At 52.2% G+C, this 10721-nt stretch overlaps 1 protein-coding gene across 1 annotated transcript in view; it reads right to left on the reverse strand.

The window, feature by feature from the left end:
- Positions 1-10582, reverse strand: part of MIS18BP1 (MIS18 binding protein 1) — a 328661-nt gene extending 318079 nt beyond the window's left edge. Inside the window, exon 1 of the mRNA XM_030214962.1 lies at positions 10502-10582. The gene's annotated coding sequence lies outside the window, so the exon portion shown is untranslated. The remainder of the gene's footprint in view (positions 1-10501) is intronic.
- Positions 10583-10721: the final 139 nt, after the last annotated feature.

Below are 10721 nucleotides of genomic sequence, written 5' to 3' on the forward strand. Positions count from 1 at the left end.
GTCTCGCCACTGCCTTAGAAACCTTACACGGCGAATCTGGCGAATCCCATTCCTGGTTAATCATCTCCCTGAGATCCTTGTTCATAGGGAAGGTCCGTGCTCTACGCTGAATTCCTTTCATCAAGGGATCCTGCCCAGATTCACCTGAAGCCACCTCAGGATTAAATTTAAGGGTAGCTGTGACCTGATCAATGAGCTCCGAAAGCTCATCCCTATGAAAAATCCTAACTACTGAGGGATCTTCCCCAGGAAGGGAGTCCACCGGATCTACCGGACCCTCAAACCCCTCAGACTCTCCCCCATCACTAAATGGGTCTTCCGTGCCCACCTGAGTCAGACATTCCTCATCCTCTGTCCACTCTATCCGGGGTCTTTTAGGCAGCATGGGACTAACCCCCTCCACTCCCTGGGGGGGCCCGATTTCCAAGCCTGGAAAAGAGTCCATACAAACTCTGGAGGAAAGCTAACCCCTCCTGGACCCTCATTAGGCACTTTGTGTGTCCCCACGGGAGCAACTGGCTCAACCACAGAAGCCTCTGCAGATCGCGCTGAATTCAAAATGGCGGCCGTTCCCGCCGAAACTGAAAGCGCCGCTGCCGGACCCGCTTGAGTTGCCGCTGCTAAAGGGGCCGCCGATATCGCCGGGACTTCCGCGGTTAACTCCGGGGGAACTGCCTCCAAACGTTTGGGCTCACCGCACAACCGACACTGACCGCCCGGCGATTCGATGCCCCGGCGCGAGCACGCGCAACAACGGAGTAGTTTGCCCGCCATAACTACAAAGGTAAAGCCAGCGCTTCCCCGTACCGGCCCCAATGTCAGACAAGCTCCAGAAACACTGCTCTCTCGCTGCTAGGACGGAAAAGAACTCCCGTTCGTTCCGTACTAAATAAATAAATATATCTCCCTTAAAGAGACAGGAGACAAGTCTGGCAACTGAAAATTGAAAGGCTCTCAAGGCTGCAGTACACAGACAGCAGCCGAGGCACAAAGCTGCCAGTAACCCAGTACTGGAGAGCAGCACAGGGGGAGGGACCCGACAAAGCAGGTGTGACACCCCAGGGGGAACTACTGGGCCCCACCGGACCCAGGGCCCCGAAGCACTTTTTTTTTTTTTTTTTGGCAAACCACGTACAGGGTACTTAAAGGATAAAAATCTCCTGAAAGAAAACCAAAATCCTTAATCCCTAAAATCAAAGCTACCTCACCAGACTATTGAAGACTGCACAGGCTGTCCTTCTACCTCTGCTGAGACTGAGAAAATACTGGCTACTGTATGTACTGCACAGGTTATATAGTCAGTGTTCAAAGCTCAGTGTTTTCTCAGTCTCCCTCTGCTGGTAGGAGTACATAACCACGCGTCTTGACCGGTCTGGAGGGTCGCTGAGGAACCTCTTTTTTGTCAGCCTAGCCCGCTCAAGAGCCAAGCCTTAAGACAAAATCGAGCTGGGTCTGGAAAAACCACCGGACCATGTACTAACAGGTCGAGAGACTCTGGCAACCTGAGCGGAGGGCCTACGCGAAGGCACACGAGATTGGCATACCACAGCCTGCGAGGCCAATCTGGAGCTATCAAGATTACCTGACCCCTGTGCGCTTCTATCCTTTGAATGAGATGACCCAGCAGGGCCACAGAGGAAAAGAATATAGAAGTCCCAATGGCTACTGGAGTAGCGCATCTACTCCGCTTGCTTTGGGGGTCTGTCAACTGAAGTATTGAGGAACCTTTGCATTTCAATCTGAAGCCAGAAGGTCCATAACGGGAAGCCCCCAGCGATCCACCACTGCTTGAAAAGCTGTCGGACCGAGAGCCCATTGCCCCAGGTCCAGAGTGTGACGGCTTAGAAAATCTGCATGAACATTCACTGCTCCTGCTACATGAGCTGCCGAGATAGCGGACAGGTGGCTCTCCGCCCAACACATGAGAAGAACTGCTTCTCTTTCCAATAGAGGACTCTTTGTTCCCCTTTGCTGGTTGACATACGCCACTGCTGTGGCATTGTCCAATAAGATGCAAACTGGTTTGCCCAGCAGCAGAGGGCAAATTGCTTGCAACGCTAATCGAATTGCTCTGGTTTCTAAGAGATTGATCGAGCAAGAAGCCTCTGTCCGACACCACAGGCCCTGTGCATTGTGACCCTGACAGTGAGCTCCCCAACTTTCCAGAGTTTAATTACACGCTGAGTTAAAAAAAATGTCTCCGATTCGTTTTAAATTTACTACTTTGTAGCTTCATTGAATGCCCACTAGTCCTAGTAGTTTTGGAAAGAGTAAACAGGCGCTTCATGTCTACTCTTTCCACTCCACTCATTATTTTATAGACTTCTATCATATCTCCCATCAGCCGTCTTTTCTCCAAGCTGAACAGCCCTAGCCACTTTAGCCTTTCCTCATAGGGAAGTTGTCCCATCCCCTTAATCATTTTTGTTGCCCTTCTCAGCACCTTTTCTAATTCCACTATATCTTTTTTGAGATGCGGTGACCAGAATTGAACACAATATTTGAGGTGCAGTCACACCATGGAGCGATACAAAGGCATTATAACGTCCTCATTTTTATTTTCTATTCCTTTCCTAATAATACCTAACATTGTTTGCTTTCTTAGCTGCTGCAGAACAGAGCAAAAGGTATCAACATATCATCAATGATACCTAGATTCCTTTCTTGGTCGGTGACTCCGAACATGGAACCTTGCATTATGTAGCTATAATTCGGGTTCCTCTTTCCCACATGCATCACTTTGCACTTGCTCACATTAAACGTCATCTGCCATTTAGACGCCCAGTCTCCTAGTCTTGTAAGGTCCTCTTGTCATTTTTCACAATCCTCTCATGATTTAACAACTTTGAATAACTTTGTGTCGTCATCAAATTTAATTACCTCACTAGTTACTCCCATTGCTAGGTCATTTATAAATATGTTAAAAAACAGCGGTCCCAGCACAGACCCCTGGGGAACCCCACTAACCACCCTTCTCCATTGAGAATACTGACCATTTAACCCTACTCTCTTTTCTATCTTTTAACCAGTTCTTAATCCACAATAGGACACTACCTCCTATCCCATGACTCTCCAATTTCTTCTGGAGTCTTTCATGAGGTACTTTGTCAAATGCCTTTTGAAAATCCAGATACACTATCAGGCTTATTTGCGAAAGAGAAGGACACCCATCTTTCGACACAAATCACAAGATGGGTGTCCTTCTCACAGGGCCGCCCAAATCGGCATAATCGAAAGCCGATTTTGGGTGTCCCAAACTGCTTTCCATCGCAGGGACGACCAAAGTTCCAGGGGGCGTGTCGGAAGCGTAGCGAAAGCGGGACTGGGGCGTGCTTAACACATGGGCATCCTCGGCCGATAATGGAAAAAAGAAGGGCGTCCCTAACACTTGTCCGACTTTACTTGGTCCATTTTTTCTTGCGACCAAGCCTCAAAAAGGTGCCCAAACTAACCAGATGACCACCGGAGGGAATCAGAGATGACCTCCCCTCACTCCCCCAATGGTCACTAACCCTCCCACCCTAAAATATTTTTTGCCAGCCTCAAATGTCATACCCAGCTCCATCAGAGCAGAATTAGTCTATCCACCTGCTGAGATAGCGAGAACACTGAGACTAAGATTGCTGCACAGGGCTACATATACCAAGACTCTGAAGTTCTCTACTACTACTACTATTTAACATTTCTAAAGCGCTACTAGGGTTACGCAGCGCTGTACAATTTAACATAGAAGGACAGTCCCTGCTCAAAGAGCTTACAATCTAAAGGACAAATGTACAGTCAGTCAAGTAGGGGCAGTCTAGATTTCCTGAAAAGTATAAAGGTTAAGTTCTCTCTTATCTCCACCTGCTGGTAGGGGGACATAACCCACTCGTCTCTGGATTGATCTGTGGGATGCTATGGAAATTCAAATTTCTGTAACTGGAAATGGAATGTGGTGGGGGCAGATCTACCGCCAGCACCCGAGCTGGGCCAGCAGTAGTTCCGGGTTGCCATGTGGCAACCCTTTAGTAAAAGAGCCCCTAAAACTTTTTTAATGCACAGTTAGCACGTATACATTTAGCAATTAGTGCAGGATGCCTAAATGCGTCCCACCATACCACCATTTTAAGTGGTATTAGGCACGTGTTAGCACCAAACGCAGCTTTGTAAAAGGGCTCCTAATGTTTATGGTTTTGGGGTATTCTACCAAAAAAAAAAAAAAATTATTGACCAATCTCCACAACAGACATGAAAGAAAAGGTAAAATTATGTATCATACCTGATAATTTTCTTTCCATTAATCATAGCTGATCAATCCATAGACTGGTGGGTTGTGTCCATCTACCAGCAGGTGGAGATAGAGAGCAATCCTTTTGCCTCCCTATATGTGGTCATGTGCTGCCGGAAACTCCTCAGTATGTCGATATCCAAGCTCCATCCGCAGGACTCAGCACTTAGAGAATTACACCCACAAAGGGACACTCTGCCCAGCTCACCACCGCCGAAACAGGGGAGGGGAATTAACCCAGCTCATCCCCACACAAGTGGGGGAGGGGAATCCGTCCAGCTCATCCCCGCGGAGCGGGGGAGGGACACCACACCCGCCGATGCGGGGGGATCTGGCTTATCCTGCAACCGCAACCGCGGGAGGAGCTGACTGACCCTAACACCGCCGAAGCGGGAGGGGTACAAAGCTGCCCTACTGCCGCACGAAGCGGGAGGGAGCGCCGGCAGAATTTAAGTCTCAATCCAGCCCCGTAAAACAGAGGGGAGAGGAATGCAGCAGCTCACTGTAACACAAATTCGTCTCAACTCTTGAAGAATCCATTGAAAAACTTGAACACGAAGTCCTCCTGAACAGGAACTGAAGACTAAACTTGAACCTGAAATGCAACCAGAATATAAACAATACAGATATCTGGGAGGGGCTATGGATTGATCAGCTATGATTAATGGAAAGAAAATTATCAGGTATGATACATAATTTTACCTTCCGTATCATCATGCTGATCAATCCATAGACTGGTGGGATGTACCGAAGCAGTACTCACCCAGGGCGGGACATAGAAATCCCTGACCGCAACACTGAAGCTCCAAACCGGGCCTCAGCCCGAGCAGCCACAGTCAAGCGGTAATGCCTGGAGAAGGTATGAGCCGATGCTCAAGTTGCCGCCTTGCAAATCTCTTCCAAGGAGACGGACCCGGCCTCTGCCATCGAGGCCGCCTGAGCTCGGAGTGAGCCTTCAGCTGGATAGGCGGCACCTTCCCCGCGGCCACATAAGCCGCTGCAATGGCTTCCTTGACCTATCTTGCCACTGTAGGCTTAGCAGCCTGCAGACCCTTACGAGGACCTGCAAACAGGACAAACAGATGATCCGACTTCCGGAAATCATTGGTCACTTCCAAGTATCTGATGATGACTCGTCTCACATCTAGATATTTGAGAGCAGAGTATTCCTCTGGGTAGTCCTCCCTACGAAAGGAAGGGAGACAGAGCTGCTTATTCACATGGAAGCGAGAAACAATCTTGGGCAGGAAGGAAGGCACTGTGCGAATAGACACTCCTGCCTCAGTGAACTGCAGAAAGGGCTCTCGACATGAGAGTGCCTGGAGCTCGGAAACTCTTCTGGCTGAAGTGATAGCCACCAAAAAGACTGCTTTCAACGTCAGGTCTTTCAGAGATGCCCTTGACAAGGGTTCAAAAGGCGGCTTCTGCAAGGCTCTTAGCACCAGTTGAGATTCCATGCAGGCACCACTGAGTGCAGAGGAGGGCGCAGGTGATTAACTCCCTTGAGAAAGCGTACCACATCTGGCTGCGAAGCCAGGGAAGCACCCTTCAGGCGGCCCCTGAAGCAAGCCAGAGCCGCTACCTGGACTTTAAGGGAACTGAGCGACAGGCCTTTCTCCAGACCTTCTTGCAGGAACGCCAACACTGAAGAAATTGGCGAGGTGAAGGGAGAAAGTGAGCCTGCTTCACACCATGCTGCAAAGGTACGCCAAACCCTGGCGTAAGCAGTAGAGCGCTTCCTCGCTCTTAGCATAGTGGCGATGACCTTGTCTGAGAAGCCCTTCTTTCTCAGACGCTGCCGCTCAATAGCCAGGCCGTAAGACCAAAGGGGGAGGGATCCTCCATCACCACGGGACCCTGATGCAACAGGCCCTGCTCCACTGGCAGCCGCAGAGGATCGTCCACTGAGAGCCTGATCAAGTCCGCATACCAGGGATGTCTGGGCCAGTCCGGACCCACCAGGATTATCCGGCCCGGATGCTTTGCCACCCGGTCTAGCACCCTGCCCAACATGGCAGAAAAGCTCCTGTGTCGGCCACTGTTGGAGAAGAGCATCTACTCCCAGGGATCGAGGGTCCCGTCCTCTGCTGAAAAAGCGCGGCACTTGGCAATTGGCCGATGACGCCATCAGATCTAGGCTCGGCTGGCCCCAGCGCTTCGTGATGTCCAAGAACGCCTGAGCAGATAGCTGCCACTCTCCGGGATCCAAGGTATGGCGACTGAGAAAGTCCGCCTTGACATTCATGACTCCGGCAATGTGGGCCGCTGACAGCTGTTCCAGGTTTGCTTCTGCCCACTGGCATAGATTCATGGCCTCCTTGGCTAGAGGGGCACTCTTGGTACCTCCCTGGCGGTTGACATTGGCCACAGCCATGGCATTGTCCGACAGGACCCGTACTGGCTTCAACGCCAGTACCGGGATGAACTCCAAAAGCGCCAACCGAATGGCTCCGAGTTCCAGGAGGTTGATAGACCACTTTGCCTCTGCAGGAGACCAGAGCCCCTGCGCTGTCCTTCCCAAGCAGTGGGCTCCCCAGCCCGACAAAGAGGCGTCCGTCGTGACGACAATCCACTCCGGGGTCACCAGAGGCATTCCTGCAGACAACTTGTCTGTCTGCAGCCACCAGCTCAGCGCCTTGCGCACTGCTGGGTCCAAGGGAAGGTGCACAGCATAATCCTCCGACACTGGAGTCCAGCGCTGCAGCAGAGAGTGTTGTAGTGGTCTCATATGAGCCCTGGCCCAGGGCACTACTTCCATCGTGGCCGTCATAGAGCCCAACAGCTGCACATAGTCCCAAGCCCGAAGAGGAGAGGCTACTAGGAACTGGTCCACCTGAGCCTGAAGTTTGACAATCTGATTGTCTGGCAGGAACACTCTGCCCACTTGGGTGTCGAATCGAACTCCCAGATACTCCAGGGACTGAGTCGGGCGCAGCTGGCTCTTCTCCCAGTTGATGATCCACCCCAGGGAGCTCAAAAGAGCAATCACCCGGTCCACAGCTTTGCCGCACTCTGCATAAAAGGGGGCTCGGATCAACCAGTCGTCCAGATAAGGATGGACTTGTACTCCTTCCTTTCGCAGGAAGGCCGCGATGACCACCATTACTTTGGAGAAGGTCCGCGGAGCAGTAGCCAACCCGAAAGGGAGGGCTCTGAACTGGAAGTGTCGGCCCAGGACTGCAAAACGCAGAAAGCGTTGATGAGGAGGCCAGATGGGAATATGCAGGTACGCTTCCTTGATGTCCAAGGAAGCCAAGAACTCCCCTGCCTTCACTGCCGCTATAACAGAGCGGAGAGTCTCCATGCGAAAGTGCCGCACTTTCAAGGCCCGATTGACCCCTTTGAGGTCGAGGATAGGCCGGACAGAACCTCCTTTCTTTGGTACCACAAAGTAAATGGAGTAACATCCTTTGCCAATCTGATTTTCTGGCACCGGAACAACCGCACCCAGGCGTATCAGGTTGTCCAAGGTCTGCTGCACTGCCACAGCTTTGACCGGAGACTTGCAGGGAGAGAGTACAAACCCGTCTCTTAAGGGTCGGCAGAACTCTAGCTTGTAGCCGTCTCTGATGACTTCCAGAACCCAAGCGTCTGAAGTTACCCTGGTCCACTCGCCCAGAAACGAGGACAGGCGTCCTCCAATCTGCCCTGGGCCATGGACCAGGGCCCCGTCATTGGGTACGAGACCCTGGGGGAGGACCGGAGGGCGCACCTCCGGGACGGCGGTCTCTGCGAAAGGAATGCTGCTTGGGGGAGAAGTTCCTTTTGAAGGAAGAGGGGGCAGAGGAGCCCGACTTGCCCGGACGGTACCGACGGGCTTCCTGAAACCGTCCTCTAGAGTTACCAGGGCGAGCACCACGGGCCCGAGCCCTGACCTCTGGTAACCTCTTGCCCTTAGACGTGCCGAGATCGGTCACAATTTTGTCCAGCTCGACCCCAAAGAGCAGCTTGCCTTTAAAAGGCAACTTAGCCAGGCGGGACTTAGATGCGTGGTCAGCAGACCAATGCTTCAGCCAAAGCCACCGCCGCGCAGAGACTGTCTGAGCCATACCTTTAGCCGAGGCTCTCAAGACATCATACAGTAAGTCTGCCAAATAAGCCAGGCCCGATTCCAGGGCCGGCCAGTCAGCCCTCAAGGAAGGATCCGAGGGGGAAGCCCGCTGCACAAGCGTCAGGCACGCCCTGGCCACATAGGAGCCACAAACTGAGGCCTGCAAACTTAAAGCAGCCGCCTCGAAGGACGACCTTAAGGCCGCCTCCAATCTTCTGTCTTGGGCGTCCTTTAGGGCCGTGCCACCTTCCACCGGCAACGCCGTTTTCTCAGTCACCGCAGTGATTAAAGAATCCACGGTAGGCCAAAGAAAGGCCTCCCGTTCACTTTCAGGCAAAGGATAGAGGCGGGACATAGCCCTAGCCACTTTGAGGCTCGCTTCCGGGACATCCCATTGAGCCGAAATCGTGGAAGGTTCTAGGCGGGCGCTTCGTCCCCAGCATAATGGCGGAGCCAACAGGGGCTGAGGGAGAGACGTCCTCTGGACAGGAAATCTTCAAAATGCTCATGGCCTGCATTAACAGGTTGGGCAAGTCCTCTGAGCGAAAGATCTGCGCTGCAGAGGGGTCATCCGCTCCACCCGAGCGGGAATCCGTCTCCTCCAAGGAATCCCCAAAGGACCGTTGGGAGAACTCAGATACGCTGCCCTCATCTACATCAGAGGAGACAGAGTCCTCTAAGGCCTGGAAATCCACCCGAGGGCGTTTACTTCCGGGGGCCTCAATCCCTTTATCGGACAAGGGAGCAGGGGCAGCGTCTTGCATAAGGAAGGCCTGATGCAGCAGCAAAATAAACTCGGGGGAGAAACCCCCCAGACTGTGCACTTCAGCAGCCTGGGCCACAGCCCTAGACGCACCCTCAACCGGCGCTCGCAAGAGTGGGGGAGAAACATGCTGCGCATCCAAGATGGCGTCCGGCACGACACTCCGTGAAGGAGCCGCGCGGGAAGAACGGCGCTTAACTTTAGCCGCTTTTCTGCCGTCGCCCAAATGAAGGGCCGCCATGGCATTAACGTCTCCCACCTCAAGGGCGGCCCAAGAAGAAGCCGTCCGAGCAGCGTGGCCGGCCAAGATGGCGGAGGCGAACCGCGGGGGATGGGCGTTTATGGCGGGAAAAACTGCCGCACCGGAGGAAGAACCGGGACCCTGACCGGCCTCCAAACTGACACCCAACAAGGGCGAATCAGACTTTAAAACCCCCGCATCCCCGCTAGACGCGCACACGCGGTCCGGGGAGCGATTCTTTGCGCCCTCGCCCTCCGACGCCATCAGCCACGTGGAGATCAATCGGGGAACCCCCTGCCCGCTACAAAAAGGTAAAATTACCTGCTTTCCGCTCCAAGCTGTAACGACCTGGTGTCCCAGTGAGTAGCTGCAATAAACGTTTAAATAAATGTCGAAATAAACGCCCTTAAGGACGTCCAAAAAATTTTTTTTTTTTTTAAACGGAGCCAGGGGGGGGGGGGGGGAGAAAAGGAGGGACCTGGCACCACCAGGTTTGCACTTGCTCAAGAAGAGCCCTAAACCCCAGGCACTCAACAAAACCTAAAAATTAGGCTTGGAGGCCTAGCCAGAGCTGCTGCTGTGTGTGACCACCACCTGCTGAGATACAGAACATACTGGGGAGTTTCCGGCAGCACATGACCACATATAGGGAGGCAAAAGGATAGCTCTCTATCTCCACCTGCTGGTAGATGGACACAACCCACCAGTCTATGGATTGATCAGCATGATGATATGGAAAAGCAGATTACCAAGTCACTGAATATTCAATTTAGACTGGGTTTATTCTCCCATCAGCACATGGAGCCTGCCCATATGTAATACAAGGTTGTATTGGAGTGGTCTATAACTATAAGGCTTCCTTCTGGATTATGGTGTCGACTCAGCCCCTAGAAACCCCTATTGATGGCACCTCCATAAGTATTTATTCTCTATTTGTACAAACAAAAGAGAGATACAGAAATAACCTTTGGTAAAAAAATTTCCATCTGCAGGAACTAAACTGTCAAATAACAAAGCAGGAGAAGAACGACCACTTTCTCGCCCTCTTTCTATCCCAAAGTACCTCACCACTACTCTGCGAGCTCAGAAATGCTCCATAAAAGCCCTCTATGAAAATAATACCGACCAGCTTTATTATTCAAAACTTTTTAAAAAGCCCGCCAGTTCTTTACTCACCTAATTGTAACTACCACCTCTTCTCTGAGCCGGATTAAAGGCTAAACCAAGTAGGATCATGCCTCGGGCCGAAGACTTTAGGGGGCCCGCTGCAGTGCGCCAATCCATTGAGTAAGGCCGGACCCAGAACCGGCTCTGCTGGACCACCACCACCCCCAGGCTGAGACTCCAGTGTCTAGTCCAAAGGGGGCGCTAAACGCCGAGCCGATGACGTCACCGC

Source organism: Microcaecilia unicolor, chromosome 9 (genome assembly GCF_901765095.1).
Source record: "Microcaecilia unicolor chromosome 9, aMicUni1.1, whole genome shotgun sequence".
In the NCBI taxonomy this organism is placed as follows: Eukaryota; Metazoa; Chordata; class Amphibia; order Gymnophiona; family Siphonopidae; genus Microcaecilia; species Microcaecilia unicolor.